An 11,378-nucleotide genomic window follows, 5' to 3' on the forward strand; every position below is an offset into this window, starting at 1 on the left:
TTGTGGAGCTAAAACAACCATAGATATGCACAGATAAATGATTTTGATTATATTCATCAACTCTCCATTCTTGTGACAAAATAAGTGAGAAGAGCAAGTTAAAGGAGAAAAGATTTATTTTGACTCAGTGTTTCAGAGGTTTTGGTCCATGGTTAGCTGGTTGCATGAATTTTGGGCCCGTGGTGAGGCAGGATATGATGGTCAAATAGCAGGTAGAGCAAAGCTGCTCACCTGTGGTGATCTAGAAGCAGAGAAAGACAGTGTGTCAGAGGTTAGGGACAAAATAAACTTCAAAGAAATATCCCTGGTGACCCACCTCTTCCAACTCAGCCCCACTCTTCCCAAAAGCATCATCAACTGAATCCTGAGTCTTAAATACATGAACTTTTGGGGTACATTACAGAATCAAACCATAGTAATGCCAATGTTCTAATAAAATTTTATTTTAAAAAATAGGTGGTAGATTGGATTTGACCTAGGGGTCACAGTTAAACTTGCCCCAGATTAGAAGAATTTTTAAAGACCTTTTATTTTTTTAATATTTTCTTGGTCTTGCTTAGTTTCAGTTTAATTTCTTCCTAGCCATCTTACCCTGTTGGATTTAGCTTGCCACAATTTATTGTACTTATTCTAACTGTAATAATATCTGTTATCAATTGATATTTCCAATATTTCATACATAGGCAAATTTTTTCCCCTTAGTTCTCCTCTTTTTTCTAAGTAAGCTACTTGACCTAATAATCCTGGAGTTCAAAGTAACCTTTGCAGTTTATTTTATTCATTTTTCTACCTTTGGGTGACATTATAGTTACATAGCATTCATATCTTGATATTCTTTTTCAGTCATGCCTATAATCCTAGCTACTTAGGAGGCTGAAGCAGGAGGACCTCAACTTCAATGCCAGTCAGAGCAAACTTAGCAAGAGCCTGCTCCAGAAATATAAAAATAAAAAGGACCAAGATATGGCTCAGAGGTAGAATGCCCCTAGTTTCAATCCCCTACTGAACAAAAGGAAGAGGAGGGGAGGGGGAAGGGGAAGAAAGACATTGCTCCATGATAGAAAATCAAACCATGGGGTGAACAGGAATATTGGCTTGGAAGTTGGAAGACAGGCAGAGGAGAGAGTCAGTAGAAAATTACCAGAAGAGGTTATTTTTGTTGTTTATTTGCTTTGTTTGTTTTTGAGATGGGATCTTGCCCTGTTGCCCAGGCTGCCCTTGAACTTGGTGTGCTTCTGCCTCAGCCTCCTCTGACTAACTGGAATTACAGGCATGTGCCACTGCGCTCAGATTAATACATGACATTCATTTTGTATATAAGGGCTGTATTGATTGGTAGTTTGCTGAGAAGGTAGGAACAGGAGAGATGGGAATTGCCAATAAAAAGAAAATATGCCAATATTTTCACTCCATTAAGTTTCTCTTAAATGTCTTAGACATTCCCTCTGAGTAATAAACATATTTAAGTCCTAATATTTTACTGTTCTTTCTTGTCTTGTTGACCCTCTTGAAAGCATATTCTTTAATAAAGACATGATATTAACTTTTCAGAACTGCAGTTAATCCCTGGGGTCAGTGGATTCCATATTTCCAATCCTCCCATTTTGTTGGTTTGTTCATTGCATGCTAGTTTGGAGGTAAGAGATTTGTATGTCAGTCTTTCCTGTCTTTACTTTTTCTCCTTACCTGGTTGCCACAGGTTGTAGTATTTTTTTCTGCTAATAAGCAAGATTATAAATGTACACTGTACATAAATGAAGGACAAAAGGCAGCATCTTTCTATTGGAAAGGTGACTATATGGTGATTGTCACCTGTCATTTACATTTTCTGCCCCAGACTCAGTGCTTGGCACATTGTTGGAATGTAGTAAACACTAAATGGAATTTAGCTGGGGAGACATATATTTTGGTTCCACTTAAAATCTGTGTGAATTTGAATAAGTTATTTGACCTTCTCTCTATATATAAATAATTTAGTGTCCAGCATTTAATTCTTCAGTAATTCACTCAAGCAACATGTATTCATTGAGAAAATATTTATGTGCCAGGCATGATTGGATTTCTGGGGATTCTGTTTCTTCTACTTCTGTGAGCCAGTGAACTGACAAAGTGCCCGGTGACAAAGCTATAAATGACTTATCTTTAGGTGAGGGGAGTTATTAATAATTAGGAAAATGAATTCTATTATATATAAATTATTATAATGCATCAAATTAAAAAATAAATAAATTTTTGTTCTCTTTTATAAAATAATAATATTAGAGTAAATCAAAAATTCTGTATGATTTCCTCATTAAACAGAGTTCTTGCTTTCCTGAGCCTTCTATGCCATTATAAAATCTATACTATTGTGACTTAATATGGTCCTTTAAATTAATATTTTATTTAAATTTCGTTTCACCATAAATTAATATTTACATAATGAGTTAAGTTTTATATATATATATGCATATATACACACACATGAAAATAGAAATAGAAATATATATATATATATATATATATATATATATATAAACCAAACTGATTTTTTTGATATTATTTAGAAACAGATTCAATTTATTTGAGTAAATATAGATTGTTAATAATTTTATGCTATATGATTAACAATCTTAATACACATATTTATTAAATTATATATTGTATATACAAATATTTGGGTAAAATATATTTGATGTAAATGTACATACCTATTCTAATAGAGGTTTTTATATATATAGCTATTCAAATAAGGCTTTTATTTTTTCTTCAGTGCCTCTTAAAATCATCAAGCTCATGATATTTTGGGAAATCAAATTGTGGAGAATACCAGAATCAAATGAGTGACTGAATAAAGACTTCCAAATCCCTTCTATGCCCTAATTGTCAAATACTCATGGCGGTTTCTCATTATGACTAAAGAATGGCAATGTCAAGTTCCTTTGTTTTTATTCAAGTTCACCCCTATGACATGACAATTGCCTTATATTCATTTCATCAAAACTTAGAAAGCACCTACTCAGGTTGACCACTTGATGGGGCATGAGCTGTTTTCACATTGGGGCAGAGTTTTTTGTTTTTAAATTGGATTACACACCCAGTGACAAGATTTTTCAGACAGATATTTTTAAGTAAATATCTTAGTAATTCATAATATTTTAGTTGTTTTCTAATATCTATTTAGGAAAAAAAGTGTTTCTCAAAGAAACAACATTTTAAAACAAAGTGAAATTTCAGTTTACTCTGCAAGTTTGTATCAGGAAGATGAGTTACAATCTGAAAGACACCAAGACATATCATAGAAAGACTAGAAAATAACATGATTTTATCTAATTTTCTTTATCTTTACAAATAATTTTTCAGACAACTAGAAATTTTCTTTTATACACTGTCTTTTTGGTATGGCCTGTGCAGTAATCTGGTCTTTCCTCCAATAGTCACTCTTTCTTCTATGGAAAAAGAGAGGATTCTTGTTTTTCTCTACCACTAGTTTTCTACCAAACTGCATTAATGGAACCTAGACAAAATTTTATTCTAAGACTCTGAAGACTGATTTTTTCCCTTTAATATAAAAACTTAAACCTAACCAAAGGACCCTAAAAGCCATTAAAAGGGGAATATAGACATCCATGGAACTTGTCATCACTTAATTATTAATTCTCTAGAGCCTCCTATCAAGGTCATTCACTGTAAGACTATGTTCTGACCATAATTATCTTTAGTTATTCAAGCTTTATGTTTGTGAAAGGAATGTTCAAAATTCTCCCCATTATAAATTGTAAAATGTTTAAATTACAAAGTAATAAATGTTCCACATTGTGTGCTTTCTACACAATGTGGAACATTTACTGAGCTTGCCCTGTGAGTCAGTATTAATGAATTAACCATAGTGGTATTTACCTATCTTTGAAAAGGTAATGCATTGTAGGAGATAAGTGATTGAAGTTGAAGTAAGTTAAATATATGCATGACTTCAACTTTCTCCTTTGTTTCTACCTTCCTTTCAGAAAATACTATACATACTCAAATTTCAACTGTACAGAAAGATTCTGTACTCAAGAATCAATATTACATAGACATGACCTCTGATTTTCAAAGCAATGAATTTGTAAGAGACTAATAATGAGTGCAATCACGTGTGCGCATGATGACTAATTCCATTAAACATACCTTATTGTCAGTTTCAAACTGTCTTTCCCTTTATATCCATGCTTTTAAATGACTTATACAGTATTTAAAATATTATGGATGAAAGGAAGTAACTTGAAGCTAAAACCCAAGTGAGTACTCTATTGAATAAGTGGTCACTAAATGTGACCTTAAACACGAAACTAGTGCTCTTGAATTCATTTGCCTCATTTTTCTGAGGATGTTTAGAGTTGATTACTTCAGAAGTTCTCTCACTCTTCCAATTACTTACTTGAAATTTACATATATTATATTTTGAAGTTTCATATTTATATATAGCAACAGACAATTTTAGATCTGTTAATATATAAACTTATAATAAAGGAAATTGTTTTAAAATACAAAATTAAAACAATTAATATGCACAGAAGATCAGAATCCCCCCCACACACACAAAAAAGAAAGAAAGAAAGAAAGAAACTCACCGTGTTTCTTCACACTGCATTAGGGACCTGATTTTAAGAATGTAAGAGAAAAGTATCACAACTAAAAACATCATACTATGTGTACAATTTTTAGTCAATCTTATCTATCTTTTCCAGATTTCTATTTATTTTACTCAGTAAGAACAAAATAGCCCAAGTAGTTAAAACTCTGCAAAGAATTCTCATAAGCTGAACATTTTTAAGCTACATTAATTTTTTCTTTTTTTTTAAAGAGAGAGTGAGAGAGGAGAGAGAGAGAGAATTTTTAATATTTATTTTTTAGTTATCGGCGGATACAACATCTTTGTATGTGGTGCTGAGGATCGAACCTGGGCCACACGCATGCCAGGCGAGCGCGCTACCACTTGAGCCACATCCCCAGCCCTACATTAATTTTTTCTAAAAAAATTCTTTGAATACTGAAAACATAAAATAACAAGAAACAACAAGAAAAGAGATTATTTGTTTTATTTCCCTGTTAACTTCTATTAGCCTCTATAGTATTTTTATGTGAGGACACAGAATAGACTTTTATATTATGTGAAAAAAATTTAAAAGTGCTTCAAAATACAATTTGACCTTGTTGTGGTTGTAATGTGGAAAATATTAAATTAAAGGTTATATTCTTATTAAAGAGTAGCAACTCTAACATTTTAACATTCTACATTCATACATTCTACAGTATGTTAAAATCAAGACTATTTGCCATTTAAAAAGTGATTTCTAATTACCAAGAGTAATCTAGAAGAGCAAAATCTCCTAACTCACTTTAAAATTTTATAAATGTAAGTAAATAGTGCCGCAGTCTGGCTGGGCACAAATCACGAGCCACCACACAGCTTGTAGATTCAAACAGCAATTCTTTATTCCCGATCTCACACCAGCCTTCTACAAACACGCTCTGGGGAAATCCACGTTCTCTGCCCAAATCCACCTCCACTGGGCTTCTGTCTCCCAAAATATACTCTCTGACCCTAAGAACTCAAGAGGAACTCAGGCAGCAGGATACGCCCTATTCTAAATGGGGAACACCCTAATCTCATATTATGCTAAACCGGGAACACCCTAAACAGGGATCCGCCCTGGTCCTTGAGAAAGGTCACCTTTCAGGAGTCCTTCCACTAGACAGCATGGGAGTATGCTGGCAAGGAAATTATCATACCTACTTGGCTGATGGCTCCCAGAAAAAATAGTACCTAAATTTTACAAACCTTTTAATACAAATTAATTATCATTGTAAGTATACAGGCAACCCTCCATATCCACAGACTCTACATCTATGGAGTTCACACTTGAGCTGAAAATAGTCATGAAAAAATTTTTGCATAAGTACAGACTCCTGTTTTCTTGTCATTAGTCCCCAAATAATGCAGTATTGCAACTAGTTACAAAGCAGTTACATTATACTGAGTACTGAAGGTAATCTGGAAATCATTTAAATTATATGGGAGGAAGTTCATAGGTGATATGCACATACTACACCATTTTTATTCAACAGACTTGAGTATTGTGAATTTTGTTATGCAGGGTGATCCTGGAAGCAATCCCCTGTAGATTCCAAGGGACAACTGCACTTCACTCATTACACCCATCTGTGTTTTATGGCGCCTGTAGTAGAACCAAAAATGTTTCTAGAATTATTTATTAATTAAAACATCTTAGCATATTGTTGATCTCCTAAGAGTCTTTTTTTATCTATCTCATATTTTTTTATTCCAAACTTATCCAGCAAGACTTATTGTGGGCCCTGCCTTGTGAAGCTCTGCTCCTGTCCTCTGGAACTATGTTAATCCAAAAGTTATTGAGTTCCCTTGAGTTTTGATTGTTTGAAGTCTACCTACATTTTGCTTTACATAAGGAAATAATGAAATACCACCTATCAAATTCCATGCAATCTGGGTCACCTAAGTCTTGAAGCAGTTTGCTTGCATCCAGATCTTAATTGTCCTTCTGAAAATAAAAGTATCAGTCTCCAATGGTAGCTGATTACCTTTGCAGGCCTATAAACATGGTCCCTGAGGTGTGGTTTGAGAGTCATGGTATCATTTTGTCTTTTCTGCCCCAACCCCACTTTTTTAAGAAACCGTTACCTTTTAATACAATTCTCATCTTCTCCTTCAGCCAAATTCAAAAGCTCCAACAGTGTAGTTCCTGAAAATCTATACCTTCAACTGAGCCCTATTAGAATGCCAATCCACACATGTCACATATAAATACAAAAAAACTGTATTTGAATACTTGAGGAACTCTAAATATCACCACATGACCCTATCTATATCCTTAATAGTTTTGCTCATAGTGCAGAAAAGGGACATTAAGTGTCATGCCAGCACATCATACTGTTTGAATTCAATTCTTGTGCATAGGATATATTTTTAAACTTTATTTAACCTTCAGAGATAAGCCAAAAAATCATGTCTATTCTTACCCTAATGTTCCAACATTTGGTATTGTGGGTCCTTGTCACTCATCTTAATGTATGACATCTCCGGCAGCAAATGGTACTTTTTTTACAACAGTGCTTCTTGAGTTTATCAAAGAAAAAATTTATAAAATAAAAGAAATAAAGAAACAAACAAACTATCCTAATGCTTCAGTAATAATAAGTGTATTATGTGACATTGTTTGCTTCTCGGTCCAAGAAAATGTAGCTTCCTTATTTAACTATTTGTTTTCTAATAAATCAGTTAAAAATGACAGATAATATTGGTAACACTGCCTTCACATAAGCACATATATTTATCTCATATTGCACTTTTTTCTAACCAAACCATATATAAGAATCAAAAAGGTCTTTTTTTAATAGGTGGGAACAATATGTTTATTTTACTATTTTGTTTTTATGTGGTGCTGAGGATCAAACCCAGTGCCTCATGCATGCTAGGTAAGCACTCCACCAATGAGCCACAGTCCCAGCCCTAGAAAAAGTCTTTTTGATTATGATTTTATTAACTGGTTTTGAGAGAAAAGTTTAAATTTCAAAATATTTGAATGCATTAAGTTATGCTTTACTTGGTGATTAAATTAATATAAAATAACTCTGAAGTCATATGCTATTTACTCAATTTTTCTTCTTTCACAAGTATTTTAATGATATTTGCAGTTTTCCTCTCATGAAAATTTGCCTTTATATTTAATGGTAAAATACTTAGAAAAGGACATGTTTTTACAAAAAAAAAAAAAAAAAAAAAAAAAAGATTAGCTAAAACTGAGTGTTTGTTGGATAGGGCAAAAGTCAGCATCTCCTTTTTATGCATGATTTACACTTAATTTTGGCTTCTTTGAAGATCACTAAAATACTGCTAACCTGATTGTTTGTCATTTGGCAGATCTTTAGGCAAGCGATCATAAAAGCACTGAGGAAAAAATCCATTTTGCTAACTGGTTATCTGGAATACATGATCAAGCTTTACTTTAACAAAGATATAGGAGGAACCAAGAAACCAATTGTGAATATAATTACTCCATCCAATATAGAGGATCGGGGCTGCCAATTGACACTAACATTTTCTATTCCCAAGAAAAATGTTTTTGAAGAACTAGAAAAAAGAGGAGTTGTTGTAAGTATATTTTTCCCATTGCTACCAGGTTATTTGTGTTGCAATTGGGGGTAAATTTTGGATTTGTTGGTTTATTCATACTTGCATGTCATTTCACATCAATCCATTAGGATAAATTTTGTGCCAAATAAGCTTTCAGCGCACTGCTAATTGTAGGGCACAGAGATGTATCTGTCATTTCTGATAAAAGAGAAGATTTCACAACTTTTTGTTGTGAGAAATGTTGTTATATAATTTACTCATTTTTAAATTATAGTGCAAAAAGAAATTATTTCATTATGATGCATTAGTATATGTTTTTTATTAATTCACTAGGTTTAACTCAAGAAAACTCCAGTATACCTTTATTTAATCTATGAAACAAAAGTAGTTAGTGAAGGATAAGAAATAAATTGGTCTTACTTAGAAGCCTAATAAACTCAGTTATTTTTACTCTTGTCAAAAAGATTTGGAGACAATTCTCAAGAGTAGTAACATTGCAAGGAATATATAGTTTTTTAACCCCTGGGCCTATGTGGACTTTATTCTTCTGAAGATAAATACAACAAATGATGGGAATTGAATAGGACAGTGTGCATAGACTATATATTATCTCCTTGACTTACAATGTTGTTTCTTGAAGTAGGCTATAGTGATCTTCAGGGTCAGGCCAAATTTTCTAGTTCTACAGTGTTCCTGCATATAGCCAACTTCTTATCTGTAACATCAGGGATTAGATAATTAAATTTAAGGAAAATTTGCTAACACTCCCAGTAAGAATATCATTCATTTAAATTTGTCCAAGGATTCTACTCTGTCCAGGATTTCCCCACAGAAAAAATGAATATATGATCTATTGGATGGTGAGAGAAGATAATTATTGATTGGACCTCAGGCCCAATCCATTATTATTTTCATTATGAAGAAGAAAGTGATTCTGCAATCTTTGTAATGTTTTGAATAACCAATAAAAAAAGAAGAAAGTTTCAAATTACAGAAACACCATGTTTTACTGAAAGTGAAAAATTGCTTATGCATTAAGTTTCAAGGAAGCCAGCATGAATGCTTTATGGAAGTTTATCTTGAATGGACATTTTCCGTATGTGCTAAAATTTTTGTGACTTTATATTATTTTATTTTTCCTCCAGTGTGACAAGCGAGAACCAAATGGGATTCGAGTGGCTCCAGTTCCTCTCTACAATTCTTTTTCATGATATTTATAAATTTATCAATTTGCTGTCTTCTGTACTTGATTTTGTAGAAACAAAAAAGTAGCAATGTTCTTATTATTAACTTACACAAATTTACTGAAAGATGCCTTATTTTACTACTATTCAATTTTTAATTTTTAAAAATAAATTTTAATTATTAAAAATATTTCAAAATTGATTTCTTTTATTGATTCTTTAAAAAAATAAATGACAGAAGAATGCATTACAATTCTTATTACACACATATGGTACAATTTTTCATATCTCTGTTTGTATATAATGTATTATGACACCCAATTCATGTCTTCATACATATACTTTGGATAAGGATGTCTATCACATTCCACCATCTTAGCTGATCCCCTGCCCCCTCCTTTTCCCTTCAACCCCCATGGAAGGAATAGATCAAAATTGATTTCATGTAGATGGCAATAAATCACATGCTTTATATTAAAAAATATGTCATTTTTCAAAATATCTGTGTCCTTGTGAAATTCACATGGTTGTCCACTTTCTTGGAATTTGGGGAATCAAAGACTATGTGTATCAACCATTAGGAACACAGTCTTAATTAGCTATCACATTTCATGGTTATTGAAATGTTTTCTTTTTAATTTATAATGTGACAACTGCATAATTCTTATGGAATTCTTATGTCAGTATTGGAAATATATTAGTTTTAATTTATCAAAGAGTATATTTCAAGACCTGAGATTGAACTGTCATATATATATGTATATATATGATTTTGCAATGTTCCCTCCAGTTCCAGGCAAAACAAGTACATTATATTGGGCAATAGCTTTCAATTATTTTCAGTCACGATCTATAATAAGAAATATATTCAATATCAGAGACCCACATTTATAATGTGTACATCATACTTTATTGATTCTAAGACATTTTTGTCATGTTGAACATCTCTGAAATAGGACATATCTTTTTATTTTCAAAAAACAGCTTCTTGAAATCACCATTAGCCCTGCTTTTATGATCTCTCACAATGAATATATAGTATCTTGGATTTTATTTAGAAAATAGTATAAGTTACAAAAGATTCATAAGTTATTTGGCTGTGCTCCAATTTTATTAATTTATTTTATCTCATTCAAGAAATGCTGGTACCTGGGCATGGTGGTACATACCTCTAATCCCAGTAACTCTGGAGGCTGAGTCAGGAGGATCATAAGCCAGCCTCAGTAACAGCAAGACCAAAGCAACTCAGTGAAAACCTGTCTCTAAATAAAATATAAAAGGGTTGGAAATATAAATCAGTTATTGAGTGCCCCTTAGTTCAATACCTGGCACCCCCACCCCCACCCCCCCAAAAAGAAATGCTTGTTATAAATAATTCAATTGATTTCCCTACCCACACTTGATCTTAGTTGGTACTTTTCAAGGATGGTCTTTTATTTATATTATCATTATTTCTAGTTTCTTTCAATAGGAAAGTCCCCTGACATTAGATACTACTGTCTCTGAAGTACTGAATATTTGCTATTGAGGGGAATTAGGAAATGAGTGATTCATCTTTCAACTTCTTTATCCCAAATTTTTGGACCTTTCTTATCTACTGTGAAAACTAAAGTTATACTCACTTCTGTTAGACTTCCCTAGTTTTCCCTTATTGAAGCCACAATAGTATTTATAAATTGACCAAACATGAGTGTACATAACCAGCAGTAAAAGGCCCATATATTATGATTCCTCTTAATTAAATAAATTTGAATAAAATAAGCTGACTTAGACAACTATTTTGGAGGGTAGAGTTAAATAATAAGACATAAAACTCCAACATCAACAACTACCAACACTGACAACTACTCGTATTTATCAACATCTTGTCATGCACCTTGTTGTGATACATTATGTGTACTATATCACTTAAGTGAATGATTACATAATTGCCTATGGTAAATTTCCCACTTCTTCACAGGGTGAAATTCATCTTCAGAGATGGAAGAGTTCCCTAACCCTTAAAACTCAAGCATGAGTGGCCCCATATAGGAGGAAGTGTTTGTGAACCTCCTAAGGAT

At 32.6% G+C, this 11,378-nt stretch overlaps 1 pseudogene; it reads left to right on the plus strand.

Moving 5' to 3' along the window:
* Positions 1 to 9,406, plus strand: part of LOC143388526 (kynureninase-like) — a 75,949-nt pseudogene extending 66,543 nt beyond the window's left edge.
* The last annotated feature ends 1,972 nt before the right edge of the window (positions 9,407 to 11,378 follow it).

This window comes from Callospermophilus lateralis, unplaced genomic scaffold (assembly GCF_048772815.1).
Source record: "Callospermophilus lateralis isolate mCalLat2 unplaced genomic scaffold, mCalLat2.hap1 Scaffold_82, whole genome shotgun sequence".
NCBI lineage: Eukaryota > Metazoa > Chordata > Mammalia > Rodentia > Sciuridae > Callospermophilus > Callospermophilus lateralis.